Consider the following 17376-nt stretch of genomic DNA (forward strand, 5'->3'; position numbering starts at 1 on the left):
ATTTATCTATGCTTGTAATTTGTGTATTTGTTCTTATTTTTACTGGCCGTACACTTGTCTTTAATCATGTTTGAGCTTTCTCGGTTAGGCCAGTAGTTTTTAATGTGGTATCGTAGTACTTAGTTTTAAGTAATAAATGGAAAGCAAAATTATATTGAAATATTTTTTTTCTTGCTTATCTAATATGATCCGAACCGTGAGGTTTATGATCCGTTGAACCACTAATAAAAATGTTACTTTTTATCAATAATCGCACAACCCAGTTGCAACCGCATTACATCTGGCAGCTACAAAACCAGAAACATAGATGCTAACGGTCTGCCAACAAATTGATGTACAAGGCAACATGCCATCCTTTTTTCATGCAACTACTAGATAACTCTCTGTGGATATTATATCTGCTTTAATTCAAAGCAACAGACCTACAGTTGAACCACATCATAATACCACAATAATTATTAATAAATCAAACTAACAACCAAAATAAACAACACGAGATAAAGTTGAGTATTGTGCTCTGTTATCACACTATATTGCTACCACAGCCATTTGTACTTTCACCAGGTGCTGTTTAAAGGCAGTGCATAACAATGCCTCAGGCAAAACAAAATCATCACACCTTGGCACACTTATTCAGCAAATTGCATAAGATGTTCTAATATGGCCAACCCTGGAACGCCGCCTCCTCTGTGATTGACTTCTACTTGCTTCTCTTACTTTAAAAATCACACCTCATCACCTCCTCCATGTCTCTGGCTTGTCCGTTTCACCTCCACCCTCTCACAGTGGTATGATCCAATTAGTATGTGTGCTGAGGGCAGCAATCTGGGTTTACTTATTGACACCAAGATAAGTACCTGCGAGCAGGTGACACTCATTCTCTCACATTCACTTTTTTTTTCAGAGACTGTATATAAGTAATATGATCACTGAGCCAAATAATAAAGCCCAAACTGCCACTATAATAAAAAATATTTTTTTTCTTTGAACAGATAACACTGTGGAGCTATGCAATTCAAGATACCCTTTGCTCACTCACAACTGACATCCTAAACTCAAGTGCAGAGGGGCTTTGCAAGGAACAAAAATATCCAGCCGGGAAAATGTCACACGCTGAGTGGTCACAGATCTGAAAACAGCACAACTCCCCCTTCAATGCTAATCTATCCAGAGGCTCGGCGTGGCCTTATAAGAAAAAGATATTTTCAGGATCAATGTCAGTCTTGCTCCAAAGTGTCAAAAATGTGTAATTGTAGTATTGATAGACTTTTAGATTTTATTTTTATATTTTGTTTTTATTTTAATTTCAGTCAAAGTTTCAGTAATTTTGTTGTTTTTGTCATTTTAATTCATTTTTTAAAAAACATGTCCATACAGTTTTTATGAAGTTTTAGTGTTAATTTTATTTTTAGTCATTTTAGTACTTTAACAGAAACTAAACAAAATGAGAATTGATGCCTTGAGAATTAGCTGAATTTTTTTTTATATTATAAAGTAATGTTTTTTTTGTTGTTGTTTAAAGAAATGCCATTTTTTGGTTTCAATTTAAATTTTAGTTCAAGGGATAGTTCACCCAAAAATAAATATTCTGTCATTAATTACTCACCCTCATGTCATTCCAAACTTGTAAGTCCTTTTTTTGCTTGCAAAGAAAACAAAAATAATTTCTTCTTTTGGTGTCAAAGACTATTTTAACGATGTCCTTTTTTTGCCTTTCTGGGCCTTGGACGTTTCAGTTGCATTTCTATGCAGGGCCAGAAAGCTCTTGGATTTCATAAAAAATATCTTAATCTGTGTTCTGAAGATGAACGAGGGTCGACATGAGGGTGAGTAATTAATGACAGACTATCTATTTTTGGGTGAACTATCCCTTTAAAAATAATTTGATAACGAAAAACCCTGAGTCTGACAGAACAAAACTGTTTACTACCAAAGAAAAAGAGAGAGAGAAAAAAAATCAATGTCTCATCTGATGTTCAATTACGACGAGGAAACAAGGAATAGACAGGCTCTTGATAGAAGGCATAAAAGTGGACGTTTGGTTGAGTGCTTTCGTACAAAGTGCGAAGCAAACAGAAACAGTGCCCTGTTGTGCTGGATGACATGCCTGGCTGAATTCTGCCTTCAGGACAGTGCGGAAAACCAGTGACAAGAAGCACCAGGTCCTGGAACAGCCGTTTGCTCTGTCTGACTGGAGTCTGTTCGGTTCAGCGTGTCCGAGAAATTCACTGTGTTGGGAATATGGATAAGCCAAGTACATTAAGAATACATTTAGGAGCACCATTCTACTGCAATTTCCCAGGAGCCCTAGAGAGACCATCAGTCTAATAATCTCCATTTTCCGGTCACATCTCACAACATTACTTAGCCAAAAGACACCATTTCCAAGAAAGATCCATTTAAACTCTTAATTTATAGTATGTCATGTTCTTAACAAGCAATTAGTCCCATGACGGCCCAAGATAGCATCAGGGTGGAAATGGAATGCATGTGTGAGCACATTTATGAAATATTTTGTCTAATCTGATGCAAAGTGTAGTGCTATCAGCTCTACTTAAAGGGATAGTTCACCCAAAAATGAAAATTATGTCATTAATGACTCACCCTCATGTCGTTCCAAACCTGTGAGACCTCCGTTCATCTTCGGAACACAGTTTAAGATATTTTAGATTTAGTCCGAGAGCTTTCTGTCCCTCCATTGAGAATGTATGTACGGTATAACTGTCCACGTCCAGAAAGGTAATAAAAACATCTTCAAAGTCCATGTGACATCAGAGGGTCCGTTAGAATTTTTTGAGGCATCGAAAATACATTTTGGTCCAAAAATATCAAAAACTACGACTTTATTCAGCATTGACTTCTCTCCCGGGTCTGTTATGAGCGCGTCCACAACACTGCAGTTTAGTGATATCCGGTTCGCGAACGAATCACTCGATGTAACCGGATCTTCTTGAACCAGTTCACCAAATCGAACTGAATCGTTTGAAACGGTTCGCGTCAACAATAAGCATTAATCCACAAATGACTTAAGCTGTTAACTTTTTTAACATGGCTGACACTCCCTCTGAGTTCAAATAAACCAATATCCCGGAGTAATTCATTTACTCAAACAGTACACTGACTGAACTGCTGACCGAGCCAGATAACGAACGAAACATTGACTCGTTCTCGAGTCAAGAACCGGTTGCATCGGTTTTAGGATCACCGGTAGTGATGGGAAGTTCTGTTCTTTTCCGCGAACCGGTTCTTCTGGACAGTTTGATTCAATAAACCCGGTGCCCGAAAACGGTTTTTAAACCAGTTCTTTTGCTTTTGCGCTCGACGTAATGACTTCATTGGCGATGATTGCCCCGTGATTCAAGCCTTCGGTTACCCGCGCTCATAACATTAGCACAGAATCAGTTCAGAATCAATCACCAAAAAACCCAGTTCGGTTCAGACGCGCTGTGTGTCAGTCTGCTTCACAATGTTTCGTTCGTTATCTGGCTCGGTCAGCAGTTCAGTCAGTGTACTGTTTGAGGTCCGACAGAAACGGTTCTTGACTCGAGAACGAGTCAATGTTTCGTTCGTTATCTGGCTCGGTCAGCAGTTCAGTCAGTGTACTGTTTGAGGTAAACATGAATTACTCTCCGGGATATTGGTTTATTTGAACTCAGAGGGAGTGTCAGCCATGTTAAAAAAGTTAACAGCTTAAGTCATTTGTGGATTAATGCTTATTGTTGACGCGAACCGTTTCAAATGATCAGGAATTCGATTTGGTGAACTGGTTAAAGAAAAAGATCCGGTGTAATCATCGAGTTGGATTCGTTCGCGAACCGGATGGATGTGCTGTGAACGTGCTCATAACAGACACCCGGGAGAGAAGTCAATGCTGAAATAAAGTCGTAGTTTTTGATATTTTTTGGACCAAAATGTATTTTTGATGCCTCAAAAAATTCTAACGGACCCTCTGATGTCACATGGACTTTTGAAGATGTTTTTATTACCTTTCTGGACGTGGACAGTAATACCGTACATACATTCTCAATGGAGGGACAGAAAGCTCTCGGACTAAATCTAAAATATCTTATACTGTGTTCCGAAGATGAACGGAGGTCTGAACGGGTTTGGAACGACATGAGGGGGAGTCATTAATGACATAATTTTCATTTTTGGGTGAACTATCCCTTTAAAACGTTTTGCCATGTTTAAATTCATTCCACAGCATTTCTCCGGTTTTCCTTTAAAATGAATGCATTTAAATAAATAAATAAATAAATGGTAATAGATGAGTCGGGTATTTGAGCTAAATTTTCTAACTGATATTATTTTTAATTTTTTTTAAATAATTGGTTATTGATTATATAGAAAAAATTGTGTTAATTGTAGTATTTGATAGACTTTTAGGATTTCATTTTTATATTTTGTTTATTTATTTAATTTTCAGTCACAAAGTTTTCAGTAATTTGTTGTTTTTGTCATTTTAAGTCATTTTTAAAAAACAATGGCCATACAGGTTTTATTAAGTTTTAGTGTTTATTTTATTTTTTAGTCATTTTAGTACTTTAACATACCAAAAACTAAACAAAATGAGAATTGATTGCCTTGACTGAGAATCGTAGCCTGAATTTTTTTTTTATATTATAAAGTAATGTTTTTTTTGTTGTTGTTAAAGAAATGCCGATTTTTTGGTTTTTAAGTTTAAATTTTAGTTCAAGGAGTCAAGATGGATAGTTACACCCGCAAAACCAAATTAGAGGCTCACGTGGCTGTCATGTAATTTGACTCATCCCTCATGTGTCATTCCAAACTTGTAAGTCCTTTTTTGCTTGCAAAGAAACCACACAAAATAATCTTAAATTCTTCTTTTGGTTTTCACAGGACTATTTCAACGATGTCCTTTTTTTTTTTTGCCTTTTCTGGGCCTTGGACGATCAGTTCAGTCAGGTGCATTTCTATGCAGGGCCAGAAAGCTCTTGGATTTCATAAAAAATATATCTTAAATCTGGTGTTTGAAGGATGAACGAGGGTCGACATGAGGGTGAGTAATTATTAATGACAGACTAATCTATTTTTGGGTGGTGTGGAACTATCCCTTTAAAAAAATAATTTGATAACGAAAAACCCTGAGTCTGACGAGAAACAAAAACTGTTTACTACTAACTAACCAAGCAAAGAAAAGAGAGAGAGAAAAAAAATCAATGTCTCATCTATGTTCAATTACGACGAGGAAACAAGGAATAGACAGGCTCTTGATAAAAGGCAGATAAAAAAAGTGGCACGTTTGGTTGAGTGCTTTTCGTGTACAAAGTGCGAAGCAAAACAGAAACCAGTGCCCTGTTGTGCTGGATGACATGCCTGGCTGAATTCTGCCTTCAGGACAGTGCGGAAAACCAGTGACAAGAAGCACCAGGTCCTGGAACAGCCGTTTGCTCTGTCTGACTGGAGTCTGTTCGGTTCAGCGTGTCCGAGAAATTCACTGTGTTGGGAATATGGATAAGCCAAGTACATTAAGAATAGAGCACGGAGTCACCATTCTAACTGCAATTTCCCCAGGAGCCCTAGAGAGACCATCATCAGGTGTCTATAATCTCCATTTTCTCCGGTCACATCTCACAACTTACTTAGCCAAAAAGACACCATTTCCAAGAAAGATCCATTTAAACTCTTAATTTATAGTAAAGGTCATGTCATTTCTAACAAGCAATTAGTCCCATGACGGCCCAAGATAGCATCAGGGTGAAAGGGAATGCATGTGTAAGCCCTGTATGAAAATATTTTTGTCTAATCTGAGTGCAAAGTGTAGTGCGATCAGCTCTACTACTTAAAGGGATAGTTCACCCAAAAACAGAAATTATTTCATTAATGACTCACCCTCATGTCGTTCCAACTGTCCACGTCCAGAAAGGTAATAATCGGAACACAGTTTAAGATATTTTAGATTTAGTCCGAGAGCTTTCTGTCCCTCCATTGAGAATGTATGTACGGTATACTGTCCACGTCCAGAAAGGTAATAAAAACATCTTCAAAGTCCATGTGACATCAGAGGGTCCGTAAGAAATTTTTTTGAGGCATCGAAAATACATTTTGGTCCAAAAAATATCAAAAACTACGACTTTATTCAGCATTGACTTCTCTTCCTCCCCGGGTCTGTTATGAGCGCGTCCACAACACTGCAGTTTAGTGATATCCGGTTCGCGAACGAATCACTCGATGTAACCGGATCTTCTTGAACCAGTTCATCAATCGAACTGAATCGTTTGAAACGGTTCGCGTCAACAATAAGCATTAATCCACAAAATGACTTAAGCTGTTAACTTTTTTAACATGGCTGACACTCCCTCTGAGTTCAAATAAAACCAATATCCCCTGAGTAATTCATTTACTCAAACAGTACACTGACTGAACTGCTGACCGAGCCAGATAACGAACGAAACATTGACTCGTTCTCGAGTCAAGAACCGGTTGCATCGGTTTTAGGATCACCGGTAGTGATGATGGGAAGTTCTGTTCTTTTTCCGCGAACCGGTTCTTCTGGACAGTTTTATTCAATAAACCGGTTGCCGAAAAACGGGTTTACCAGTTCTTTTGCGCTCGACGTAATGACTTCATTGGCGATGATTGCCCTTGATTCAAGCCTTCGGTTTACCCGCGCTCATAACATTAGCACAGAATCAGTTCAGAATCAATCACCAAAAAACCCAGTTCGGTTCAGACGCGCTGTGTGTCAGTCTGCTTCAGGCTGAATCACGCATGCGCAGTATCATCAGCTCCTCGGTTCTCGAACCGGACGCGTCCGACAGAAACGGATATTGACTCGAGAACGAGTCAATGTTTCGTTCGTTATCTGGCTCGGTCAGCAGTTCAGTCAGTGTACTGTTTGAGTAATGGATTACTCCGGGATATTGGTTTTTTTGAACTCAGAGGGAGTGTCAGCCATGTTAAAAAAGTTAACAGCTTAAGTCATTTGTGGATTAATGCTTATTGTTGACGCGAACCGTTTCAAATGATTCAGTTCGATTTGGTGAACTGGTTCAAGAAGATCCGGTTACATCGAGTGATTCGTTCGCGAACCGGATGTGCTGTGAACGTGCTCATAACAGACCCGGGAGAGAAGTCAATGCTGAATAAAGACGTAGTTTTTGATATTTTTGGACCAAAATGTATTTTCGATGCCTCAAAAAATTCTAACGGACCCTCTGATGTCACATGGACTTTGAAGATGTTTTTATTACCTTTCTGGACGTGGACAGTATACCGTACATACGTTCTCAATGGAGGGACAGAAAGCTCTCGGACTAAATCTAAAATATCTTAAACTGTGTTCCGAAGATGAACGGAGGTCTCACGGGTTTGGAACGACATGAGGGTGAGTCATTAATGACATAATTTTCATTTTTGGGTGAACTATCCCTTTAAAACGTTTTGCCATGTTTAAATTCATTCCACAGCATTTCTCCGGTTTTCCTTTAAAATGAATGCATTTAAATAAATAAATAAATAAATGGTAATAGATGAGTGGTTTGAGCTAAATTTTCTACTGATATTATTTTTAATTTTTTTTAAATAATTGGTTATTGATTATAGAGTCTACCAATAAGTAGTGAGTACCCAATATGGTTTTTATTAATAATTAATTAAATTAATTAATAATAGCAAACCATTCATAATTCATGTTTTATTGCTGTAGTCTAATATCATGCATTAATTGTCAAATGACAGAATTAAAACAAAAAATTAAATCCATAACCAATATCAGACACTTAAATTAGTTTTGTTCATAAGATAATAATGCAGATACTGCATGGGCCCTTGTATTAAAATCTATACTTTAAGTATTAAAAAAATTCTCATTTAATATACAATAATATCTGCTTACACAAAATGTATATATTATTAATTAATGCATAAAAAAGAAAGCATTTATTATAAGCTGTAATGATATGATTACTGATTTATTGTACTTTTGATCAAATACACCCCTTGTGATCATTAGATACTTTTGAATGCTAAAATTCATTTAAATGTTTAACAATGAATTTAGTAGTTTTGTTAAAAACGATTACACTTAATCTGATTATCAACTAGTAATCGCAGCCCTAATTAGTCAGTTAACATTTTGATGTAAATGTATAATAATTACATAAATATATGGATTAAAATATAACACTTTTTTAAAATACTTATGTGAAAGCATACTGGACTATAGCAAATGCAGAAAAGGAATTTTGATAACATACAAGACGAGACAAGCAGCTGTTGAGGTGTAAACTAAATCTTCACATTGCCCTTACTTGCATATTCCCTGTTAAGTAAGTGGAAACACATTTCTTAGGCTTCACGTGTGTTCGATTCACACAACCCTGTGCACAGAGAACAAAGTGGAGATGGGTGTGGTGCGCTCACTTTCTCTGAACTGCGTGTACTTTTCTTTGCCCTGCTAAGAGGAAATGAAAAAACTATTTATCAAAAAAACAATGATCAACCATCTCCAATATGATAATTAAACCAGATGTAAAACCAAACATTTATTTTTAATATCTCGTTTAGTGCGGTCAGATGATTAATCGCGATTAATCGCATCCAAAATAAGTTTTTGTTTACATAATGTGTGTGTACTGTGTATATTTATTACGTATATATAAATTTACACACTTATGCATGTATATATTTAAGGAAAATAAGTTATGTTTATATATTAAATATATGTATATATAAACTAAATCATATTAATATAAATATATACATGTAAATATTTTCTAAATAAATACTGTGTGTGTGTATTTATATATAGATAATAAATATACACAGTACACACACACATTATGTAAACAAAAACTTTTATTCTGGATGTGATTAATCACGATAATTATTTGACCACTAATCTTGTTAATTAGGCGACCAAAATATGTCAGAATTTATTAATCATTTAATTTTGTGAATTAAATTGAACGTATTCATCATTTAAAAATATTTGATTTAGAAAATTTCTAAAAGTAATTTATTTACTTTTAAAATATATAAAAATAATTTATGAATTTTAAATTTATTAAACAATGCAAATCAAAAATCAAAATAAGGTTATTTTCCAAGACATTAACTGAATTTCACTTGCTAAATTAAAAATGCTGTGATATTTCATACTTCAGTGGACACTAAATGTTTATCATTACACTTTGCAAACAGTTTCAGCCTATTTTTATAAAACTGGAGGCAGTATACACAGCATATTCCAGTCCAAACAGCCAATCATTGCCATGATTGACTACTACTCAAATGCATTTTGAGCCCCTGAACTAGTAAAATGAACAGAAACAGATCCAGTTTTAAACTTTTATTTGTACAGAACAGTTCAAAACAATCAAACGTTCCCTCAGAACCATGGAGGACGAAGATAGGAAAGCCTTACTTTGTATGCGAGTTGTGTTAAAGTTTCAACCCAAGAGGCACAGGAAGTGAAAATGAAGTCATCTACTTGTCTTAATTACGTAAACTTCTCTCTGTGTTTATTTAAATAGCTACACACTACTCAGAACAATGGTTCAGACAAAGAGAGGAAAATAAGGGCTCATACTGGTGCAAGGGTGGCACGGTGTGAAAAGGAAAGCTCCACACCAATACAAACAAAACTTAGACTTCACAAAACGCCTCAGTAACACAATTTTCTGTAACAACACTTTCTATTGAATTATGGTTTTGGGACTGGACATATCCTTTCTGTTTTATTAAAAAGCCAAAATGACTTAATTTACAAAAAAAATTAACAACAAGATATATGTCACAACTAGGGATATGCAGGTATCAAATTTTCATGTTGTGATTCATTGCTAATGCTTTTATCGCGGTATACGGTATTATCACAATACTGAAATTTAGTTGCAAAAACTGTTGTCATAATACAGTTACATATTTACATTTAGTCATTTTGCAGATGCTTTTATCCAAAGTGACTTACAATTGGGGAATACATAAAACGATTCTTCTTAAAGAGGCAAACAGACACAGGAAGTGCTCGTAATACCAAGTTTCGGGCATTTGTTCACAAGCTAGAAAAGGAAGGAATCATTAAAGAGAAAGACAAAGTTTTTTCTTTTTTTTTAAATTTTGGATGAAGTCAAGCAGCGTCGAAAGAGATGAGTTTTCAGCTGTCGCTGAAATACAGTATAGTTAAATAAAACAGTATAACAGGTTTAATAACTTTTTCTTATAACAAAAATAACTGAACATTTAAATACAATAAAGCAATACACAAAACATGTATAAAGTTAAAAAATTACACAGATTAAGTGCAGAAGAATTATAATAATAATCATTATAATTCCTTACATTTATAAGCACTTTCCTGGGAACTCAAAGCGCTTTACATAGAAAGGGGGAATCTCCTCAACCACAACCAATGTGCAGCATCCATACGGCAGCCATATTGTGCCACAATGCCCACCACACACCAGCTTATTGTTGAAGAGGAGCCAATCAGCCAATCAGAATATGGGGATGATTAGGAGGCCATGATGATGCAGAGAGGCCAATGGGCAAATTTGGCCAGGATTCTGGGATTTTTAAAGACCACAGAGAGTCAGCACCTCGGTTTAACGTCTCATCAGAAGGACGGTGCATGTTGACAGGGTCCCCATCACAGACCACAGGGTGAGCACCCCCTGCTGGCCTCACTAACACCTCTTCCAGCTAGGGCTGTGTATCGGTAAGAATCTGGCGATACGATACGTATCATGATACAAGGGTTGCGATACGATATATTGCGATACATTGCGGTGCTGTAAGCAAGGCGATATATTGGGATATTTCTTAATTTAGGAATAGGATATATTTTTAGGAAAGCTGTCATTAAGAACACACCACCATATGCAAACCTTAGCAAAAAATAAATGAATAAAAATAGTTTAACCAGAATACACTGGGATTTGCATTTGCAATAATCAGTCCCTGTAACACTCAACATTGAAACATTTTTTGTGCAGAGTGAATCACGAGACGCGAGCACCACCCCAACTGCACAAAACGCCACAATCACGAGAGAAAGCTGCAGCTGTGCGGCGACCCTATACTGCCTGCTAGGCCCTACCCAAAGGCTCTTCACACGGGACGCGGCAGAACCAAGGTACCACCCACGCCACGGCGCTGGGGCGGACGTTACCAGAAAAAACACAAATGATGTCACACTTCAGCTTTATACACCAAGGCGGGAATTGGAAAGAAATGTTTATGCATCCTCCATTACAGTCCTTAATGCTAGTATTTCCTGTCACTGTTTAAGTTCAGAGATGAAGACTGCTGTCTAGCGGTCGGGATACGAACTCAAAACGAAACAACTGCCATGAATCTTATGAATCTTGTATTTTTTTAAATATCGATATTCCGTTTTTGAGAATCGATACTGTATTGCCAAACAAAACATCGTGATACTCACGTGTATCGATATTTTCTTATACCCCTACTTCCAGCAGCAACCTAGTTTTCTCAGGAGGTCTCCCATCCAGGTACTGACCAGGCTCAACCCTGCTTAGCTTCAGTGGGCAACCAGTCTTGGGCTGCAGGATGATACGGCTGCTCAACAGCCAATATGAAGACTAATAGGTATCACTTTACAATAAGATCTCATTAGTTAACTTGAGTTAATGCAATAACATTCACAATGAGCAATACCTACATTTGCTACAGAAGATATTAATCTTTGTTAAAAAAAATCTGCATCCAGTGTAGACAGGATCACTGATTATAATGACTTCTATAGTATTTTGCCGCACCGCTCGTGTCCAGTGTAGACAATGTGTTAGTTCACGATAGCTCATTAAATAACAAAGTTGCAACTTTTGATTTTAACAACGTGTTATTGATTAATGAATGTTTAGAAGAATTTTTCATTGGCAGTTTGTTAACTAATGATTTAACTAATGAAGCCCTAATGTAAAGTGTGACCGAACAATAAAAAATCAAAACACTTTTAAACAATATCTAGGGCATGTTGTAGTCCAAATTAAAATGTAAAAAAGTTTGAAAATAAATAGCCTATTAAGTCTAAATATTTAAATGGGTCATATTACATTGCTAAAAAAGAACATTATGTTGTGTATTTGGTGTAATGAAATGCGTTTATGTGGTTTAAGGTTCAAAAACCACATTATTTTCCACATACTTTACATTACTGTTGCTCCTCTTTGCCCCACCTTTTTCCTTTCTGAAAAGCGTTGATTTTTACAAAGCTAATCGTTCTGAAAAGCGACGTGTGCTCTGATTGGCCAGATATACATATTACGCCCACTACCATAATACCTCAAGCGTGTGACAGAAATGTTATGCACCTTAACATACCGTGATGCCGTGTCCCGGTGCGATGAGATAAAAACAATAAAACCCATTACAAACGAGGCATTTGTTGCATCCAGTGGGGACATAATTACTGATTATAATGACTTATACTGTCTTTTTACACGTTGCGTATCGTGCCACGTAAAAATAAAACCATGTCTGTATTTGTGATTGGAGAAACGACAAACAACAAGCTCTACTCTACACTGCTCAAAACTCACGTTTGAATCATCAGTGGCAAATCCTTTAAAGTCCAACTGAAATCAAAATTGACCATATTAACTTTGCCTAAATTTATCTTTTGTGGTGAACAATTCATCCATGCAAGTCACTCCACACAAAAAAATGTTTTGGCTTCATAATCTTTAATCAAAATCTGAAAATGCCCCTCCCCTCTGCATTGGAGGACCTTCCCTGATGACGTAGGTTTGACGGTTTGGGTGTCTGCTTAGCATCTGTAACCACGCCCCTCCAACTGACAGGAGACAGAGCATTGACAGCGCGTGAAAGGAGAGATGGCGAGGAGGTGCATATTTGGTTCTAGATCCAATCAAGTGCTAGTTGGAAAATAAAGCCACGCCCACTAGTTTTTCTCATTTAGTATTCCGTTTCTCTCGGAAATACATCACAACACTGGAGAAAAGTCGTTTGCAACTTCCGGTTCACGCAGACTTTAAATATGTAAACATAGAACAGAACAGGCGGCATTATAGGCTACTCTCCCAAATTCAGGACACAGTCCTCCATAAAATGCGTTGCACACACACAAATATTTGAGTTGAACTGTTATGGAACAGTGTTGAAATACAACTTAACCACTGATTTCTAGTTGTGTCCTCTTTTGGAAGACCAAACAAAGTAGTTTCGCTTTCACAACAAAACACACAGAGTCTCCACGACATGGCGACAGCAACACTACTACAGCGAGAATCAAAGTCACGCCTTCTTTCTTTGCGTGAACATTTGGGCGGCGTTATGCAAATCTTCCCACATCATGATGTAGATATGTGGGGGCGTGTTAGAACGAGGCGTTTTAGGAGGGCTTGGACGAGTCTCAACTTTTATAAAAAATATCTCTTTGGGTTTGAAACTTTAGACTTTGCAACTTTAGAGATCTTATCTGTACACAAACAGCTTGTAACACTCCAAAAAGAAAGGAAAAATTGAAATCACATCATGTCTCATATGACCCTCAATCTCAAATTACCCCTTTAAGTATTTGGTGCTCTGATGAGCACCATAGCGAATACACAAATCTGAATGGCTATTTAAATCATCTAAACCCGTTTCAGAAACAAAGTAGCATAGCTGCTGCTTTGTTTACAGGGTTTCCGGGGAAACAGCTCCATTCCTGTTTAGCGCCATCTGCAGTCAGAGAGTGAACATGCGCTTTTATCCAGCGCTTTTTATCCATGCTTTTTTCACTTTAGAGTGTGCATGAGTATGTGACCCAGCATACAGCAGTGTTGTGCATTGTGACCAGCTAATGGGAAAAGTATTCTTAAAATGCATTCAAAATTCTGAATGATTTGTAATAATTATTTTCGGTATTTTGAAGTGCCCATGATAACAATATCCTGCATATTCATTATCATGATATATCGCATTACTGAATACCTGTACATGTCTAACCACAACATTACAAACTTGATTCAAAGCAAAAAAGGTATTTGAAAAATTAATTAAAAGACAAGAGTAGAGTACTACACCTTTACTGTAAGTACTAAACTCCATGAGCACTGTGAATGACAATCTGAAATAATTATGGACAACTATAAAACCAGTGATTTAAAGATGTTGATTATGCACACAGAAACAATATATATTACATTTATTGTAAAATATGAAAAATTCGCAGCGCTTCATGTGAGTGGGTGGATGCTAAAGAGTATGCAATTCACTCGTTTCTCTAAATTGTGAGATTTCTTTGCAGAATCATGGGTGATGTCATTTTTCACCAGGAGTCCCACTTTTAAACTATTATTTATGAAACCATTTGAAATAATGCAGGCTGATGGTTTCAACAAAAGCATATGCCATCAGTTAACACCCTTGGAGCTCACAGCAGGTCTGTCTTTAAAGGTTTAGGTAAATTATTGTCAAAAACTATTTCTAATGGAGAAAATGACCGCAATTTTTACGTCCGTTGCACTCTATATACGAGCCATCAACATTTTAGATTTATTTTCCCATTAGAAATTACTGTCTATTTTAAATACACCTGCTAGATGTCGTAAACCCTCAGAAGTGTGCTAGACAACAGACATGGATTAAAAGCCACAACACAATTCTGATTCCGTAAGGTCTTTAAATAAGACCTGGAGACATGCGTCCTGCCATGAAAGCTTCCTCCCATTTCTGTGAATGACACGCCAGTGCGCATGCGCAAACTTAAAGCGACTATTAAAAGACACCCAACAACTACTGACAGATAATCCTTCCGTTATCTACATCAAGAGAAATGTGGCTAGTTAAGTCAAAACTGGCTCTAATTGCAGCAATAATCCTCTCAATGAAAACTCAAGACCAGACAATACTTTTTTCTCTCCATTGTGAGGTGTTTTACACCAGCAGGTCTACAATAAAGCTCATACCTTTACGAGAAGATAACAGTGGGTTAGGACATGGAGCAAAGTCCTTACTGAACGACTGTCCCTCATCGAAATGACTGCATGACAGGCGGGATTTAAAGTAGGTCGAGGCGTTTAATAAGGAACTGACTGGCAGCTCAGTGGCCACCACATCTGACTGACCAGCTAACCAGCAGCAGAAGCACAACGTGTGCTGGAGAGCCGAGTCAAGCTTGTTTCTCAACCTGACAGCGAAAGGAGGTGAACATACCACAGCAAGAGAACGAAAACGCGAGTCGTCAGCTCTGTCGCACTCATTAGTATCGCCACCTTAGCTTTAGCTTTAAAGGGAGAGGCGTGGATTGATCGGACATCATCAAACCTGCATACGAAGCAGCACATATCCACTCAGATCGCGAGCTCGTGTTTTCTCGGTCTACCGACGGCCTGGGTCTCAGGTCTGTATCGTGTAGGTCTAGTTAAAAGGCTGCCTGTGTTCCGGCGGCATGGCACGGAGAGGGATCAGCGGGGCAGACAGTGCGCTAGGCCCCGTGTGATCCGCTCCATCCACTCACGCTTCACTTCACTGCCTCGGTCTGGAGATAAAGCGGGTTAAAGCCGCCGCTTCACGTACCTGCGGTGGTGTCCTCGCTATTACAGTTATTGTCGGGGTGCAAAGGCGCTCCTGAAGTGGAAGCGCTGTGGACTGCGGCTCCGGCCCGGTTGTCGGCGGCACGTCGACTTGTTTCTCTTGTGCAGGGTCAGGTCACTGTGGGCTGAAGCGCTCAGAGAGAGAGTGGAAGACGGAACTCTGACGGGGAGACCGGGGATGACGAGCCGCGGAACTCTCGCGAGAAGTGGAGTGTGGGCTTTAGGAGAACATAATGTCAAAGCACAGAGCTTTAGGAGTTGTTTTACACAGGATTTTTTTTTTTAACCCTGTAAAGCCTGACATATGAAATATTAGTTAATTAAAAATGTAAGAATTTATTAGATCTTTAGACAAAATATAAAAGAAAATCTAAAAAAAATAATAATAATAAAGTTTTCATGTGTTTTATGCTTTGAATCATATTTGATACATCGAACTTTTAAGGCCCAAATAGTATGATTTAATGAGAATATGCTCTTACAGAAATATGCAATTTCGTGCAAATGTTATTTACCAAAAAATGAGATGAAATTTTGATAGCTTGTATTTTAAATCAATGAGATTTTATGACTATTTTTATGATAGTATTAATAAACTACTTAAATAAAATGCATGGAAATATCATTTATGAATACTAAAATGCAACTGAATAATAAAATGCAATAATTCTAACCAATAATATATCTTAGAAGATTATGATAAAAGATGATTTATTATTATTATTGTACTAATAGTAATTTGGGGGAATACATTGTCTGAGAGATGTAAGTCAGTAAATGTTCATATTGAACTATTAAAAACAGTATCAAGGTCAATATTTTAACTTTATAAAAACTGTTTACTTGACTTCAGACCTTGAGTTTGTCTCTCAGCTGGTCTGTGATGTTCCAGATAGACTGTGCATTAGATATGAGGTAAATAAAATGCATTGAAATATAATTCCTCAATAATAAAATGCAATACTTCTTCCCAATACTACGTCTTAGTAAGAAGATTATAATCAAATATTTTTTTATTATTATTATAATTATACTAGTGGTAGTAATTTGGGGCATACACATTGCTGAGAGATACAAATAAACGTTCCTCATATATTACATTTTAACCTGAAAAATATAATTCATAAGATAAAGTTAAGTTGCTTCAGTCTAGTAAATGTTCATATTGCACTATTGATAACAGCATAAAGGGCATTATTTTGTTAACTTTATAAAAATCACTACAGATTTCACAGAATAAAGATGCATGCACCACAACCTGAATGTGGACATTTTCATAATTAAACTAAAAGGCCTTTTACTAGCTAAAAAAAAAAGTATGAACTTTCAGCCAGATGACAGAAGGCATGTAGTAGATTGGATTATGTTGGTAATTTAGAGGCCTCAGATATCCACCTATCAAAGAAGGCTTAAGTGCAGATATGAATCTACTCTAAAAATAAAAGGGTGCCTGTTCAAGTCTCACTGGCCTAACGAGCTAGACTGACAGCTGCTAGTATTACTGATACTGACAGAACACATTCTGACTCAAGTAAAATATAACACATGATTTGAACTTTCTTGACTTCAGACCTTGAGTTTGTATGTCTCAGCTTGTCGGTGAGTCTTCCAGATAATCTGTGCATTAGATATGAAGGACAGTTGATGACTCTTTCTGCAGGCTACATTGTTATGGCAGTAGGCTGTGTAAAAGAGTCACAGAATCATTGACTCAAAAACCTTAATCCATGAATGAAACATAAGTTGAGTCTGTGTCAGTTATAAATAAACAAACGATTTGTGAGTGATTCATCGCTTCTCTCATAACTTTTGTTGTTCTTAAATGAATCAGTGTTCTTAACCAGCTGGT

General features: G+C 37.0%; 1 protein-coding gene across 1 annotated transcript in view; it reads right to left on the reverse strand.

Moving 5' to 3' along the window:
• LOC109107645 (kinectin-like) overlaps positions 1–15731 on the reverse strand; it is a 36896-nt gene extending 21165 nt beyond the window's left edge. The window contains exon 1 of the mRNA XM_042742771.1: positions 15511–15731. The gene's annotated coding sequence lies outside the window, so the exon portion shown is untranslated. The remainder of the gene's footprint in view (positions 1–15510) is intronic.
• Positions 15732–17376: the final 1645 nt, after the last annotated feature.

Source organism: Cyprinus carpio, chromosome B17 (assembly GCF_018340385.1).
Source record: "Cyprinus carpio isolate SPL01 chromosome B17, ASM1834038v1, whole genome shotgun sequence".
Lineage (NCBI taxonomy): Eukaryota > Metazoa > Chordata > Actinopteri > Cypriniformes > Cyprinidae > Cyprinus > Cyprinus carpio.